The following is a 15,404-nucleotide window of genomic DNA, read 5'->3' on the forward strand; positions in this document are numbered from 1 at the left end:
AGTTAGCTTGGTGCATATAGCAGCAAAAACAAAGACCTTGTCCCAAACAAGCTGAAAAACAAGGACTGACTCCTGAGGCTGTCCTTTGACTTCTATACACATGCCACGCCGCAAGTGTGCCCACACTCACACAGATAAACACACACACCACATAAAATATAATAAACTTCAAAGACATTTCTTAAAAAAGATTTTTAGGGCTGGAGAGATGGCTCAGCAGTTAAGAGCACTGACTGCTCCTCCAGAGGTCCTGAGTTCAATTCCCAGCAACCACATGGTGGCTCACAACCATCTATAATGAGATCTGGTGGCCTCTTCTGGCCTATAAGCATATGAGCAGATAGAACACTGTATACATAATAAATAAATCTTTAATTAAAAAAAAAAAGATTTTTAGTACCCACTGAAGGATAGAGACTCTCTAAAAGTAAAATAAACAAGTGTACAAGAAACAACACAAATAACCAACTATGCAGCTAAAGAGATACAACTGAATGAAGGTAGGAAGGAGGTAAAGGCACCCAACATAACTGAGCACTTACACTACAAAAATGCTCATTCACCTAACAAATTGAACATGTATACAGCACTTCCTGTCTATTAAGCCCTGTGCTAAATAAATACTTAGTACCATGTGTCACATTTAATGCTCCTATCCAATTCTAAGATAGTTACTATTTTTTTTTTCCCCGATTTTTCAAGACAGGGTTTCTCTGTGTAGCTTTGCGCCTTTCCTGGAACTCACTTGGTAGCCCAGGCTGGCCTCGAACTCACAGAGACAGGCCTGGCTCTGCCTCCCGAGTGCTGGGATTAAAGGCGTGCGCCACCACCGCCCGGCTTAAGATAGTTACTATTATTGTATTCCTTTTACAGAAAATAAAAATACAGGTTTAGATTGAGAGGCTGGGGAGATGACTGAGTAGTTAACATGCTCACACATTAGCAGGAGGACAAAGCGCAGACAGCAGAGCCCCCGTAAAGCCAAATGGGAGTGGGAACCTGTCTATAATTCCAGCTTCAGAGGGCAGACAAGAGGAGCCCCAGAGTGAGCGGGCTGGCAAAACCAACTACACTGGAAAGCTCTGCGTTTATAATCCTGTCTCAATGAACAAGGTGGAAATTGATGATGATTACTGCCATCAACCTTCTGCCTGTGTGTGTGTTTTTGAGTGTGCATATGTACACTCAAGTCCTTAGGCTTGGCAGCAAATACCTTTATCCATTGAGTCATCCTCAAGACCCAACATACATTTTTGTTTGTTTTGTTTTTCAAGACAGGGTTGCTCTATGTAGCCTTGGCTTTCCTAGAATTCACTTTGTAGACCAGGCTGGCTTTGAACTTGGAGATCTGCCTGCCTCTGCCTCCCAGAGTGCTGAGATTAAAGGTGTGTACCGCCAAGCAATAGTTTGAGGCCAGCCTGGTCTACAGAGCGAGATCCAGGACAGGCACCAAAACTACAGAGAAACTCTGTGGGGGGGGGGGGGTGCCGCCACTGGCCAGCTTCAGCACACAACTTCTTAAACTATGGGTTGATAGGTGATACAATACAAAGTGGACATTGTGAAAAATCTAAACACGTTTCTGAATATACAACAGCCAATTAATTGTCAATTCAAAATCAAACAATGAACAAATCCAAAATGTTTCTAGCAACGCTCACCTGTCCTGTATTGCTTGACTTCACTCCAGCCGTGGTTCTGAACATATGATATGAATGAACACTTTACACTATGGGTGCTCCCAAGCTATACAATACCAACTGCCTCAACCACCTTGGCTCAGCCTTGAGGCCATTGTAGGTCATTAACTACACTTTTTTTTTTTTTTTTTTTTTTTTTTTTTGATTTTTTGAGACAGGGTTTCTCTGTGTAGTTTTGCGCCTTTCCTGGGACTCACTTGGTAGCCCAGGCTGGCCTCGAACTCACAGAGATCCGCCTGCCTCTGCCTCCAGAGTGCTGGGATTAAAGGCGTGCGCCACCACCGCCCGGCTACACTTTTTTTTGTCTTGTTTTTCGTGACAGCATTTCTCTGTGTAATAGCTCTTACTGACCTCGAACTCAGAGAATCTCTGGCTACCTCTGCCTCCCAAGTGCAAGGATTAAAGGATTACACAACCACTGCCCAGCTCAACTACACTGCTTTTACTGTGCATTCAAAGTTTTCTGCTCTTATGAAAGCATAGTTTTACAAATAAAATAGTTTTAATATTTTCCTACTATCTTTTTTGTTGTTATTATCAAAATAGTTTGTGTTTTGGGTGATGTATGCCTGTAATCCTAACACCTGAGAAGTGGAGATAAGGACTGAGTTAGAGGCCAGCCTGGTCTACAAAGCAAGATCCAGGACAGGCATCAAAAACTACAGAGAAACCCTGTCTCAAAAAAAAACCAAACCAAACAAACAAAACAAAATAACAACAACAACAACAACAACAAAATAAAAAAAAAACAGAAAGAGGCAGGTATGGCAGGCATCTTTGAGTACTTGTGAGGCAGAGGCAAAAGGATCTCTATGAATTTGAGGACACCCTGGTCTACACAGGAAGTTCCAGGGTAGCCAGGGCCAGGTGAGATCTCAAAAAGAAAAAACCAAAACCAAAACAAAACAGAAAGAAAACCAGAAAGTCTAGGGATGTACCTCACACTTGGTAGTGCACTTCTCTAGTGTACACGAAGTTCTGAGTTGGATCTGGAGTGCACAAAAAACTGAGCAGGGTAATATGTGCTTGTAATCCCAGCACTACAGAGGAGGCGGCAAGACCGTCAGTCACCCTTGGCACGTGAAGCTTTTGATAGTGTGTGCATGTAATACATGATGTTCAAATGTTTGACGTGAAAACCGCTGTCTGACAGGCTGGGAGACGGCTTGGCGGGTAAGATGACTTGCCACAGCCCGATGACCTGAGTCCTGGATCCTATGGTGTAAGGAGAGAGAGAGCCAACTCCTCAAAGTTCTCTCCCCCCCCCCCCTCTCTCTCTCTCTCTCTCTCTCTCACACACACACACACACACACACACACACACACACACGAAAATATTAAATGGCCCTAAACACACCTGCCATTTTGTACTTTGTATTTATGGGAGCAGTATTCTCAATACTGATGGTGATAAAATCAAACATCCACTCTGAAGAATGTTGAAGACGGTCTGTATCCTGCAGTATCAAACACTCGGCCATGATTTCTCTTGGTGTCTGAGACAGAGTCTCATGTAATCCAAGCTGGCCTAGCATTTGTTCTGCAGCCAAGGACCACCCTCAAAAGCCTATCTTCCAAGTGCTGAGAATACAGGCGTGGAACACCATCCCTGGCAATACTGAATTATAAGCACATCTACCTCATTAATATGCATATTACCTTTATCTTAAGTAAATGGTAAAAATTATACACAGACCAAAGAATTGTGTTTTGAGTTAAAGTCTTGCTATGTAGCCCTACATAGGACTCAATATGTAGACCAGGCTAGCATTGAACACCTAGGGAATTCTTCTGCCTCAGCCTCCTGAGTGCCCGGATTACAAACATGAGCTACCATACCAAGCTCCAAAATGTTTTAAAGTAAGTTTCTTTATTACTTATAAGCAAGTGTTTGATTTTCATGCAATCAAAATCTCATAAAAATTTTCCAGGCAAATGTGTATATACTCAAAGTCTCGTAAAATTTTTCCAGGCCAAAAAAGGGGGGGGGGTGTCAAGAGCGGCAGTTTAAAAAGTCCTAGCTGGATACTGTATTCATCAACCCAAATTTACTGAGCACCTACTATTTCCTTGGCTCTGCAGGGAAAAACTACTGGCTGTGTTCAAGCCTGCAATCTCAACACTATGGAGACTAAGGCAAAAGGTAACATGAACTCAAGACAGTCTGGGCCTGATATGGTGGTACTTATCTTTAATCCCAGAACTCAGGAGGCAAAGGCAGGAGGATCTCTGTGAGTTCAAGGCCAACCTGGTCTACATAGTTGAGTTTCAGGTCAGCCAGGACTACATAGTGAGACCCTGTCTGAAAAATCCAAAACAACAACAACAACAACAACAACAAAAGCCCAGCCTGAGATATACAGAAATTCCAGGCCAGCCTGGACTACACAGCAGGACCAAAAACCAGAAAGAGAGGGCAGAGGGCAGAGGGCTTATTTAACGCTCGGTATTTCAAGAGCAACAACAAAGAACCCCAAACAGCCACGGTCCGACCTTCCAGGTTTACTAAAGTCAACTGCTTGAATGCTCTGGGAGACAAACTCCAAGACACTTAATTTTCGACTCCTCCCCAGCCTCAGACCAGGTTCCTCCACTTCCCCACCACTGACCTCGGCCTCAGCTAATTCGGGGGGTGGGCGGTAGCATCTCCCGCTTCTTGGTGCGGGACGGAGGCCGGGAGCAGAGCCCCGGCGCCCCCTGCCCCTCGGCGTCCCGCTCCCGGACGCCCCCACCCCAGCGCCTTCCGTCCCCGGCCCCGCGGAAAGGTCTGCACTCGCCGAGGGACCACTTGCCTCCCGCCAGCCCCGGCTCTTGCCCGCGGGCCGCGGGCTCTACGAGGGCGGGGGGCGTCCGGCGCACAGTAGGGCAACTGCTGCGAAGTTAATGCCCCGGGGACCGCGAGGCGCCGAGGGGAGGCGACTGGGACGCCAGGGGGCGTGGGGACCGGGTGGGGGGGGGGATCGTTATCCAGGAAACCCGGCCGGTGCGAGAAAAGCCAGGGCCGGAATTACGGCTCGGCCCACCTGCGCATGCGCCTCGCTCTCCCGGGACACCCCCCCCCATCCCGCACCGCCTCACGAAGGTAGGTCTCGAGTTTTCACGGTTTCCCCGGGGCTACGGCGTGGGGGACGGGGACTGCCGCCCCGGCGGGAGTCCCCCCAAGGAGAACTTACGCGGGCCCGAGAGCGGGCGGCGAGACCCCTCACCCTGAGGTACTGACGGCGGCCACCACGTCTGCACGAGCAGCGAATCCGCTCCTCGGGTCGCCCAACGGCCGTTACACGCCCGTCAGACCGCACGCCTCCCGAGCGCGCGCTGCCCAGCGCCGCCCCCGCCTGCCGGCCCCTGACCAATAGAAAGTCGAGGCGCGCGGCTGTCCCGCCTCCCTCTGCCTCCCTTCGACCAATAGGGACTCGGGCCGCTCTGCTGTCCCGCCCCCTGCACGGTGCCCGCGGTGGTGGGCGGATGGATCCCTGCGTAGGCGGCGCTGGACCGGTGGACCGCTCTGCGCATGACCCAGCGGCTACTTAGTTCTGACTCCTCGCTCCTTACCCGGCCCTGCCTCAAGGTGGCGCTATGTCAGCGAGGCTTAGCGGGGCTGCAGGGCTTTGGCAGGGGCGGAGGCTAGAGGCCAGGTCTTAGGGAATCCCTCTCAACCTCCCTCACCCCACTCCCTCCGGAACGAGGAGGTCAGAAGGTGCCAGTGACCTACCTGGGTCACTGCCTATTAATAGTTAATGACTATTAACTATTAGCCGGCTCAGCGGCTAAGAGTGATTGCCGCTCTTTCAGGGGTCGCAAGTTCGGTTCCCAGCTCACAACTCTCTCCTCTGGCCTCCACCGGCGGACACACACACGCTGGTGCATTCACACATAGACACACACACATAAATAATAAAAATAAAATTTAAAAACATATAAGAATAACAAGTTGATGGATGTGGAACCTGGGAGTGACAGATGAATTTAGAGAAATTTCTCTGAAATTAGGAACAGGGGGCTTTGTTACTATGAATGTTATGTCTGGATGTCTAAAAATAAAACTTCATGAACTAATGAGCAGAAAGTTTAGTTTTCCCAGTTGACGGCTTCTGTTTCTTTTGTGGGGAAGGAGGAAACAAGGACAAGAGGTGGACCAAGGAGAAGAGCTGGTCCTGAAAAGAAAAAACTTGAAACGGCAGACATGTTGGAATTTAAATCTACAACAGCCTACATTTATGAGCTGGGGTGATGCAGTGTGCCTGTAATCACAATTCAGAAGGCTGATGCAGGAGGATCAGGAGTTTGATGGTAGCCTGGGCTACACAGTAAGACCCTGTCTCAAAATAAAAAAAAAATGTATTTGTACAGCCCTTCTCTTCAACAAGGTCTTGTGTGATGATATTTTGTTTGTGCTCTAACAAGTAAAGTTTGCCTGAAGATCAGAGGGTAGAGCTAGCCATTAGTTAACCATAGAGGTCTGGAGGTCTGTATAGACCGGAGACACAAAGTGACATGGCCAGGCAGAGAGAGGAATATAAGGTGGGCAGAAACAGGAGCTCGGCCCCTTTTTTTGGTCTGAGGAATTGTGGAGGTAAGAGGTGACTTTGGCTGCTCCTTGACTTCTCTGATCTTCCAGTATTTACCCCCATATCTGACTCTGGGTTTTTATTATTGACCAATTAGAATTCCCGCTACAGTCTTGTTATTTGGCACAGGCTGACCTCAGACTCCTTATGCTTCTGACTTTGGCCTCCTGAATGGGTTCTTGTACTTTTTTTTTTTTTAACTTTAAGGTTTATTTTTATTATCTGGGGGGGGGGAGTATGCTGCATGCATGCACCTGTACCATCAGAGGTCAGAAGGCACTGGATCCCTTGAAGCTGGACTTACAGGCATGTGTGAGCCATCTGATAAGGGTGCTGGGGTCTGAACAGTCATCTGACAGAACTCAATTGTTCTTGACTTCCCCTTGTTTTGTTTTTGACTGTGTTTCATATAGTCCAGGTTAGCCTGGAGCTGGCTTTACAGCCAAGGTCAACTTTGAACTAATCCTTCTGCATCCATTTCCCAAGTGCTAAGATTTCAGGTGTGAACAAATATGCCTCAGTTTCCCTCTATAGTTTAAAAATAACTCCATCATGTGATAATGTTCATGTGAAAATTAGTCCTTATATTTCAACAGTCTTTAGGCTCTCATTTCAAAGAATATTCATCATTTTAAGTATGCAATAAATCTTCAGTTAATTTATTATTATTTGTTTGTTTGTTGACACAGGGTTTCATGTAAACCAAGCTAACTTCATGCTCACTTTTCAATTCAGGGAAACCTTGAACTCCTGGTTGTCCTGTCCTACCTTCCAAATGCTATGGTTGCTTCATTAGTTTTAAAAGACTTGCTGCATATTTAATAAAATATATTAATAGAAGTATACCAACTAGCATGATTAAAAGTAAAAAGATTAGATTTGGGACTGGAGAGACGGCTTAGTGGTAAAGAGCACTTGCTGCTCTTACAGAGGATTGGGATTTGGTTCCTAGCACCCACACTATGGCTCACTACTGATTATAACTCCAGTTCCAGGGGATCCAGCTCCCTCTTTTGGCCTCTGTGGGCACCTGTAGTGATATGTAAGTAAAGCTTTTATGTCTGGCTTTAAGTGAAATGTATAGTAAAGTCTTTGTGTCTGGCTTTGAGAGAAATGTTTCAGCAAAGCCTTTGCTATGTTTTGGTTGCTGGTAACCTATAGATACGTCAGATTAACAGCAGGTGGCAACTAATATTCAAGTTGTCAGCCCTCCAGAAGTTCAACTCTCTGATGGGATTGTCTCGCTGGAGACTGAAGTTTCTTAATCTGACCCAGTCTCACCTGGACAGCAGCCATTTTTATAAAATAATCATTCAGAGGCATAATATTAATTACAAACTGTGTGATCTATGGCTCAGGCTTCTTGATAGCCAGCTCTTTCATCTTAAATTAACCCACTTCTATTAATCTGTGTATTGCCCCATGGCCGTGGCATTACCAGTCTGCTGGCATGTTGCTCCTTGGGTAGTGGGCTGGTGTCTGCCCTAACTCCAGTCTTGTTCATTTCCATCTTCAGTTTGAATGTACCACCTAACCTTTTTCTGCCTCACCATTGGCCAAACAGCTTTATTTATTAACTAACGGTAGCAACACATATTCAGAGCATACAGAAAGGCCATCCCACATTGCTTCCCCTTTTCTGTCTAATCAAAAGGAAAGTTTTCATTTTAATATAGAAAATTACATATAATAAAAGAGTTATTGGGCTGGAGAGATGGCTCATTGGTTTAGAGCACTGACTGCTCTTCCAGAGGACCTGGGTTCAATCCCCAGCACCCATATGACAGCTCGCAACTGTCTGTAACTCCAGTTCCAGAGGACCTGACACCCACATGCGGGCAAAACACCAATGTACATAAAATAAAAATAAATAAATAATAATTTAAAAAAAAGTTATCAAGCAAGAATTATAGTTACAATATCTAGTTTATTTGTATTTAGCAAAATTAAAGAAAATATTCTATCATCTATCCTATATTTGTGAGACTAAAGTTTCATATCTAATTTACCTTTTATTATAACCAAGGAAAACTATAATTATAACTATCTAGTCTTCAACTCCATCAAAGACCTCAGAAGGATATAATATTACCTAAGTAAATAGGAAGTGAATTGTAAGCAACTTCCAAATTTTTAGAAATGATAGAGACATCTGGCTGCCTGGACAGTCACCCAAAGTTCCTCTGTAACATTGGGGCATCTATCTTCACCCTACAGGCCTAGAGTCTCTGGCATACTTTTCAGTGAAGCAGGAAATTTGAAGGATTGTCTTGCCTATTGACAAAGTTCATCAGTTGCTTTTCTCTGTGTCCTGAAGAATGTCTGGCAGTTTCTTCTTTGAAGCAGGAGGCTGAAGGACCATCTCACCCTGTTTTGGCAAAGTTCAGTGGTCATTTTCCCATGGGTCCTGCGTGTCCAGTTTATAAAACATATTGTAGCACGAATCTTAGAAAGTCTTATTAATAAAAACAAACCTGGAGCCAGGTATTGGGGTGAATGTTGAAAGATCAGAGAAGCAGAACAAGCCACAGCTACCTCACCTTGCCAATTCCTCAGCTGATCCTGTTTCCTCAGACTGGATGCCTCTCAGCTGAACTGTGCTGCTCAAAAGCCTAAAAGCTTAACCAGCTCTAGTTCCTGGTTTTCACACCTTATATACCTTTCTGCATTCTGCCACTACTTCCTGGGATTAAAGGTGTGAGTCACCATGCCTGGCTGTTACCAGTGTGGTTTTGAACTCACAGCAATCTGGATGGATCTCTGCCTTTGGAATACTAGGATTAAAGGCATGTGTGCCACCATTTTCTGGCCTCTGTATCTAGTAGCTGTTCTGCTCTCTGACCCCAAATAAGTTTATTAGGGTGCACAATATTTTGGGGAACACAATATCACCACAAGCAGTCCATGCAAGAGCAATTTCTTGCCCAAAGGGTTAGCCTTTTCCATATTGTAAGCAAACTCTATAATGAGTTTCTTCAATGCCCATCATCTTCTTTGAAGTAATTGGTGCTGTCAAAAGCAGGCATGTCTCATTGTCCAGAAAAGTCTAAGTTCTTAAAATATTTTAAATACCATATTCTGTAGGTCTTTGAAATGTTTGGAGATTACCTACCCAATTACAATATATCTTTGTATAACTAGAAAACTAACATGACTAAAGTTTTATTATCATAGATGAGAAACTATTAATCTGTATTTCTTAATGATATATTACAATTTTAAATGAGTTGCATAAACATAACACCTTGCCGGGCGTTGGTGGCGCACGCCTTTAATCCCAGCACTCGGGAGGCAGAGCCAGGTGGATCTCTGTGAGTTCGAGGCCAGCCTGGGCTACCAAGTGAGCTCCAGGAAAGGCGCAAAGCTACACAGAGAAACCCTGTCTCGAAAAACCAAAAAAAAAAAAAAAAAAAAAAAAAAAAACATAACACCTTAAACAAGAGTAGAAATATACATACAATATAACAAAATTGACCTTAAATTTGTATCAATAAACCAAATGCATATCAATGTAAAGTATTTTGAGATTAACAGTTGTTTTTTGGATCAAAGTAGTGTAGCTAGAGTTTTCCTGCCTTGCCCACAGTCAGGACAAATCTTTATCACCTGCCAGTCCCACAGCCGCTCAGACCCAACCAAGTAAACACAGAGATTTATATTGCTTACAAACTGTATGGCGGTGGCAGGCTTCTTGCTAACTGTTCTTATATCTTAAATTAATCCATTCCTATAAATCTATACCTTGCCATGTGGCTCGTGGCTTACCAGCATCTTCACATGCTGCTTGTCATGGCGTTGGCTGGCAGTGACTCCTTCTGCCTTCCTGTTCTTTCTTTTTTCCTCTCTGTTAGTCCTGCCTATAATTCCTGCTTAGCCACTAGCCAATCAGTGTTTTATTTATTGACCAATCAGAGTAATTTGACATACAGACCATCCCACAGCAAAGTAGATTCAATAATCTATCTTTTTTATCATTTCGATATCATAACCCCCTTTTGTCTTTAGAAAGAGATTGCATTTATAATCAACATCCTTTAAATAAAAACAAACATTCATAAACAATATTTTGGGAATTTGGGCATAGCTTTTCATACTACTTCCTGCTGATTGGGGGCACTAGCAATCTTATGGGGATCCTGAGAAATTTTAGAATTATGGTTAAATCTTGGCTGTAGCACTCTGTGAGGCTGCATCATCTTAGCCTTGAAGATGTTCTGGATGTTGGATCATCTGAGCCATCGTTCCCATTGGAGACATCTCAGGGGATCTTCCTTGATGGAACCCTATTAACCTGGAAGGAATCCATAACTTCTCATCTTCTGTGGAAACAACAGCAGAACCTCTTTTCCAAAGCAACATATCCTTAGACCCAAATTTTGAAGTCAAGATAACTTTAAGATATATATGTTAGTTTAACTTAGCAGCCTTTACAATCAAATGTCTTTTCTGCAGTTAGCTCATTAACAGTCAAAAAAATTTAAAGAAAACACAATACTATACATAATCCAGACTTTTTATTTCCCATCTTTGTGTGGCTTATTTATATTACTTTTACTGTCTCTTTAAAGACTTTTTTTTTGGGGGGGGTTTTCGAGACAGGGTTTCTCTGTGTAGTTTTGTGCCTTTTCTGGAGCTCACTTGGTAGCCCAGGCTGGCCTCGAACTCACAGAGACCGGCCTGCCTCTGCCTCCCGAGTGCTGGGATTAAAGGCATGCGCCACCACCGCCCGGCTAAGACTTTGTTTTTTAAAACTATTTATTTCTTTATATAACTGCCTATACTCCTTTTCCTTTCTCTTCCAAGCCTATGTACATTTTTACACTGTTGTAAACTGTTTAGAGATTTTTTTTCCATCTAAATCTGTCCTATTGTATATCTGTAATCTTTTTCTGACCAGGAGAGTTTTTAAATTGTTAAGCTGCGTGGCTAGAACCAAAGATGTGGTTTTGGCTGATGGCTCTGGCTCACTCAGTTTTTTGACATAGTGGAGGTATGCTTACCATCAACTCTGGGAAGCAGTGGGTCTATGCATCCACCACGCAGTGTGTAGCACAGAAACCTTATAGCAAAAGTAAGTCTGTGCTGCCTGTCTTGGAGATGCCTCTGTGTACCGTGGCGGGAATCTGCCACGATGTGCTCAAGCTCGAATGCTGCATGAATGCCACAGAGTCTCTGTACTGAGGCCCACATGGGAGACACAAACGAGGAAGCTGCTCTTGGCTCTGTTTCTGTGCATTCAGAATCTTTTTAAAAGGTTTCTCAGGTCTATGTGGATCAATGCCCCACTGTGGGCGCCAATTATAGACTGAAGTTTCTTGGTCTTGCCCATTCCCACCTGGGCAGCAGCCGTTTTGATAAAATAATCACTCAGAGGCTTAATATTAATTACAAACTGTTTGGTCTATGGCTCAGGATTCTTGCTAGCTGGCTCTTTCATCTTAAATTAACCCACTTCTATTAATCTATGTGTTGCCGAGTGGCTGTGAGGTGACTGGTCTGCTGGCATGTTGCTCCTTGGGTGGTGGGCTGGTGTCTGCCCTGACTCCACGATTCTTCATCTTCAGTTTGAATGTACCACCTAACCTCATTCCACCTCACCACTGGCCAAACAGCTTTATTTATTAACCAACAGTAGCAACTCATATTCACAGTGAAGAAAGACCATCCCACAGCTGCTATGGCCTATGGTAAGGCAGAACAGTGCAAAGTGGGAAATTCAAGAGAGATACAGAGAGAAGAGGGTGGAGTCGGAGCAGATGCTAGCCCACTGCCAAAGGAGCAACATGCCAGCAGACTGGTAACTCTATGGCCACATGGAAATATATAGATTAATAGAAATGGGTTAATTTACGATGCAAGAGCTAGCTATCAAGAAGCCTGAGCCATAGACCAAACAGTTTGTAATTAATATTAAGCCTCTAAATGGGACAGAGAAAAGTGTCCACCTACATCTTGCTCAAGAAAGGTTTACAAGAATACAGACTCCAGAATTTATTTTGCTTCTGTTGTATTCCTGTATGTTTGCTGCTGCTATGTATATGGTGTGGGGAGTCTCCCACTGTCTATATTATAATGTGTTCATCTCATGAATATATTCCATCTCTGGGCACATTTATATCTATGGATGGTCAAGAAGATGATTTCTCCTTAAGCTGTACAATTTTGATGAATAAAAATAGTACTAGGATATTTTTCATGACCAGGCCTGTTGTTCCATGAGAACTGTGAGACACTTAGGGCCTGTTTTATCATAGCTCAGGCTGACATGGGAAAATGGTTGTACCACCCCAGCGCTAAGACAGCTGTATACCATTAGCTGATTTGAAGCTTCAAAGTAACTTCGGATTAGGCCAGGTGCCTTGCTAATGACTTTTAAGGTGAACATTTCCCAGAAAAAGCAGTCCAGCTCACAAAGACATACTGAACTACCTGGCTACGTCGTAAAGCAGGTTGTTGCTAGGGGGCAAATGATTTAGTCCTTGTACCGTTCTTTACCTCAACTTGTGAACATAGATTCTGACTAGTCAAGGCTACAGAAGATAACTTGACTCTGTAGTCCCTAATGAGGGCTGCAGATATTTTTAGATAATTAAAAGTTACACGCAAGATTTAAAACGCTTTTAATGTCACCATGCCTTGGAACATGCCAAATTGGGCTTATATTAGAATATTTAAGGTAAATCTGAGTTCCAACCAAAGCATTTATGACAGAGAATCCAAGAAAGCCTGGCATTTCTGTTAATCACAAAACGTTAGTTTAAAATGTTACTACAGTTAGAAATAGAGGATATATGCACAAATTCCTTATTTTTCTTAGACTCCTCAAAAGTTTAGTTTTATAAAGCTGTCTTTCTCTAAAGATAACAATGACTGGTTCTTTCTTTGAAGCGGCAGCCCACCACGTAGGAAGCTAAGATTTATTACGTGTATGTTGTCAGGATGACTCTGTTTTATCAAATGAGATGTGACCTTAAAATGTAACTCCTATATTCAACATGAAAGGGTCTGTTGGTATATATAGCTGTAAAGAACAAAAGAGATTCTGAGCCAAGAGAGAGGATTTAACATGAGAATAAAGGAGGTTGCTGTTAGAACCTGTGTGCTCCTTCCCTAAACCCTCAGACAGAAAAGCCTAGTTTACGCCATTTTTTTTTTTTCAAACCCTGCATTGTTTGGAGGCTGGACCTCCAGGACAGCAATATCTGGTTAATCAGTAGAGGCTGAGAAATGTTTGGAGACTGTTTAAACTTTGAAGAATTATTTCTCTGGAGAGTCTGCACTTGGTGTTACATGAGAGCTTGCAGCTGCACTGACCTTGGTCCTGAGACACTCCTGGCAGACCTGGAGTGCTTACTTTTGATTATGGCTTGGTAGATTGAACCTTTGGTGTGACTTTGGTAGTTTCTCAGCCCCTGTTAACCTTGTGTGTGTTTGAATAAAGTAACAGGAGTGAGCTAGCTGAGTGTCAGTGTTTTCCAAGAAGCCTGTGTGGTTTTGGAATATTATTATTTTATGTAAAAGTGCATTGCTTTTGTTTATGCTGCATTGTTTAGCGATGTAAAGACATGTTGCTTTGCCTGCCTAAGGCACCTGATTGGTCTGATAGAGCTGAATGGTCAACAGCGAGGCAGTAAAGGGATAGGCGGGGCTGGCGGGCAGAGAGGATAAGTAGGAGGAGGGATCTAGAAGAAGGAAAACCACCTTCTGCCAGACATGGAGGAAACAGGAAAGTAGGACATGGGGAATGAAAGAAAGGTTAAAAGCCCAGGCAAAATGTAGATGAGGGGAAACAGGTTAAAACAAGTTATAAGAGCTAGTGGGACAAGCCTAAGCTAAGGCCGAGCATTCGTAACTAATAATAAGTCTCTGTGTCTTTATTTGGGAGCTGGTTGGTGGCCCAGAGAAAACCTTCGACAGTGTCCTCTTGGCTTCTTCAGAAAAAGAAGGCTTAGCATCTTGGTGAGCTTCTCTCTCTACTGGGCACCTAGGACCCAACATCAAACAATAGGCACCAAGCACACACGCAGGCGAAACACTCAGAGGCAGGCAGATCTCTGTTTGAGGCCAGCTTTGTCTATATAGTAAATTCCAGGACAGCCAGGGCTACATCAGGAGACCACCTCATCTAAAAACAAACAAAAACACTCATACTCATAAATTTTTTAAATGTTAGATTCCGTTAAATATAACTTTGTCATTTAACCAAAGAGAACGGGAAGAGTCAAATTCGGTGGTGCAGGCCTGTAATGTTCACACTCAAGGTTGAGACAGCAGTATAGTGAGTTCAAGCCCAGCCTGATCCACGTAATGAAACCCTGTTTCAAAAGGACCTGAAAGGAATGTCCAGACGGCTCAGTGGGTAAAGCACTCTGTGCAAGCCTGACGGCTGCTTTGATCCCTGGGACCCACAGAACGGTGGAAGATAACTGACTCCATGTATTTGTTCTCCGACCTCCAGGTGCTGTCCTGTGGCAAAACTACCCACGTTGTGCATGCACGTGCTTATTCTCTAAATAAACAGAAAAAAGAATGCGAAATTGAACTTCATTGTTTGTTTTGTGTTTGTGTTGTTTTTTTTTTCAAGACAGCCCTGGCTGTCCTGGAACTCACTCTGTAGACCAGACTGGCCTTGAACTCATAGAGATCCACTTGCCTCTCCTACCGAGTGCTGGGATTAAAGGTGTGTGGCACCACTGCTGCTCAGCTTTCAAAACTTCTTATATTTTTGGTTGTGAGCCTAGCCTTTAACGGCTGAGCCATCTCTCCAGCCCAGCTTTCAATACTTCTTGAGTTTGCTGTTTGAGGCAAGGTTCCCTGAAGCCCAGGCTAGCAAACTCACTATGTAGCTGAGGATGACCTTGAACTCCTGATCTTCCTAACTCCAGCTCCACCTCTCAAGCACTGAGATTACAAACAAGCATCACCGTCCCTAGCTCCTATTTTCTGGTTTTTGTCTTGGAGTATGTATGTTTGGGGTTCGTATGACTTTATTGCTGTTTTGGGAATCAAACTCAAGGCCTTGTCTATGCTGTGCAAGGGCTCTATCACTGAGCAACACTTTCAGCCTGTTTGGGATGTTTTGTGTATATATCTGTTTATTTATTTGAGTCGGAGCCTTGATTATATAACCCAGGCT

General features: G+C 43.9%; 1 protein-coding gene across 2 annotated transcripts in view; it reads right to left on the reverse strand.

Annotated features, from left to right (window-relative positions):
* Cep85 (centrosomal protein 85) overlaps positions 1–5,010 on the reverse strand; it is a 37,937-nt gene extending 32,927 nt beyond the window's left edge. Inside the window, exon 1 of one of the 2 annotated variants that reach the window (XM_028888096.2) lies at positions 4,874–5,010. The gene's annotated coding sequence lies outside the window, so the exon portion shown is untranslated. Of the gene's footprint in view, positions 1–4,309; positions 4,615–4,873 lie in introns of those variants that run through there. The other variant, XM_028888097.2, reaches the window with a different exon arrangement.
* Between the last annotated feature and the right edge of the window lie 10,394 nt (positions 5,011–15,404).

Source organism: Peromyscus leucopus, chromosome 2 (genome assembly GCF_004664715.2).
Source record: "Peromyscus leucopus breed LL Stock chromosome 2, UCI_PerLeu_2.1, whole genome shotgun sequence".
NCBI lineage: Eukaryota > Metazoa > Chordata > Mammalia > Rodentia > Cricetidae > Peromyscus > Peromyscus leucopus.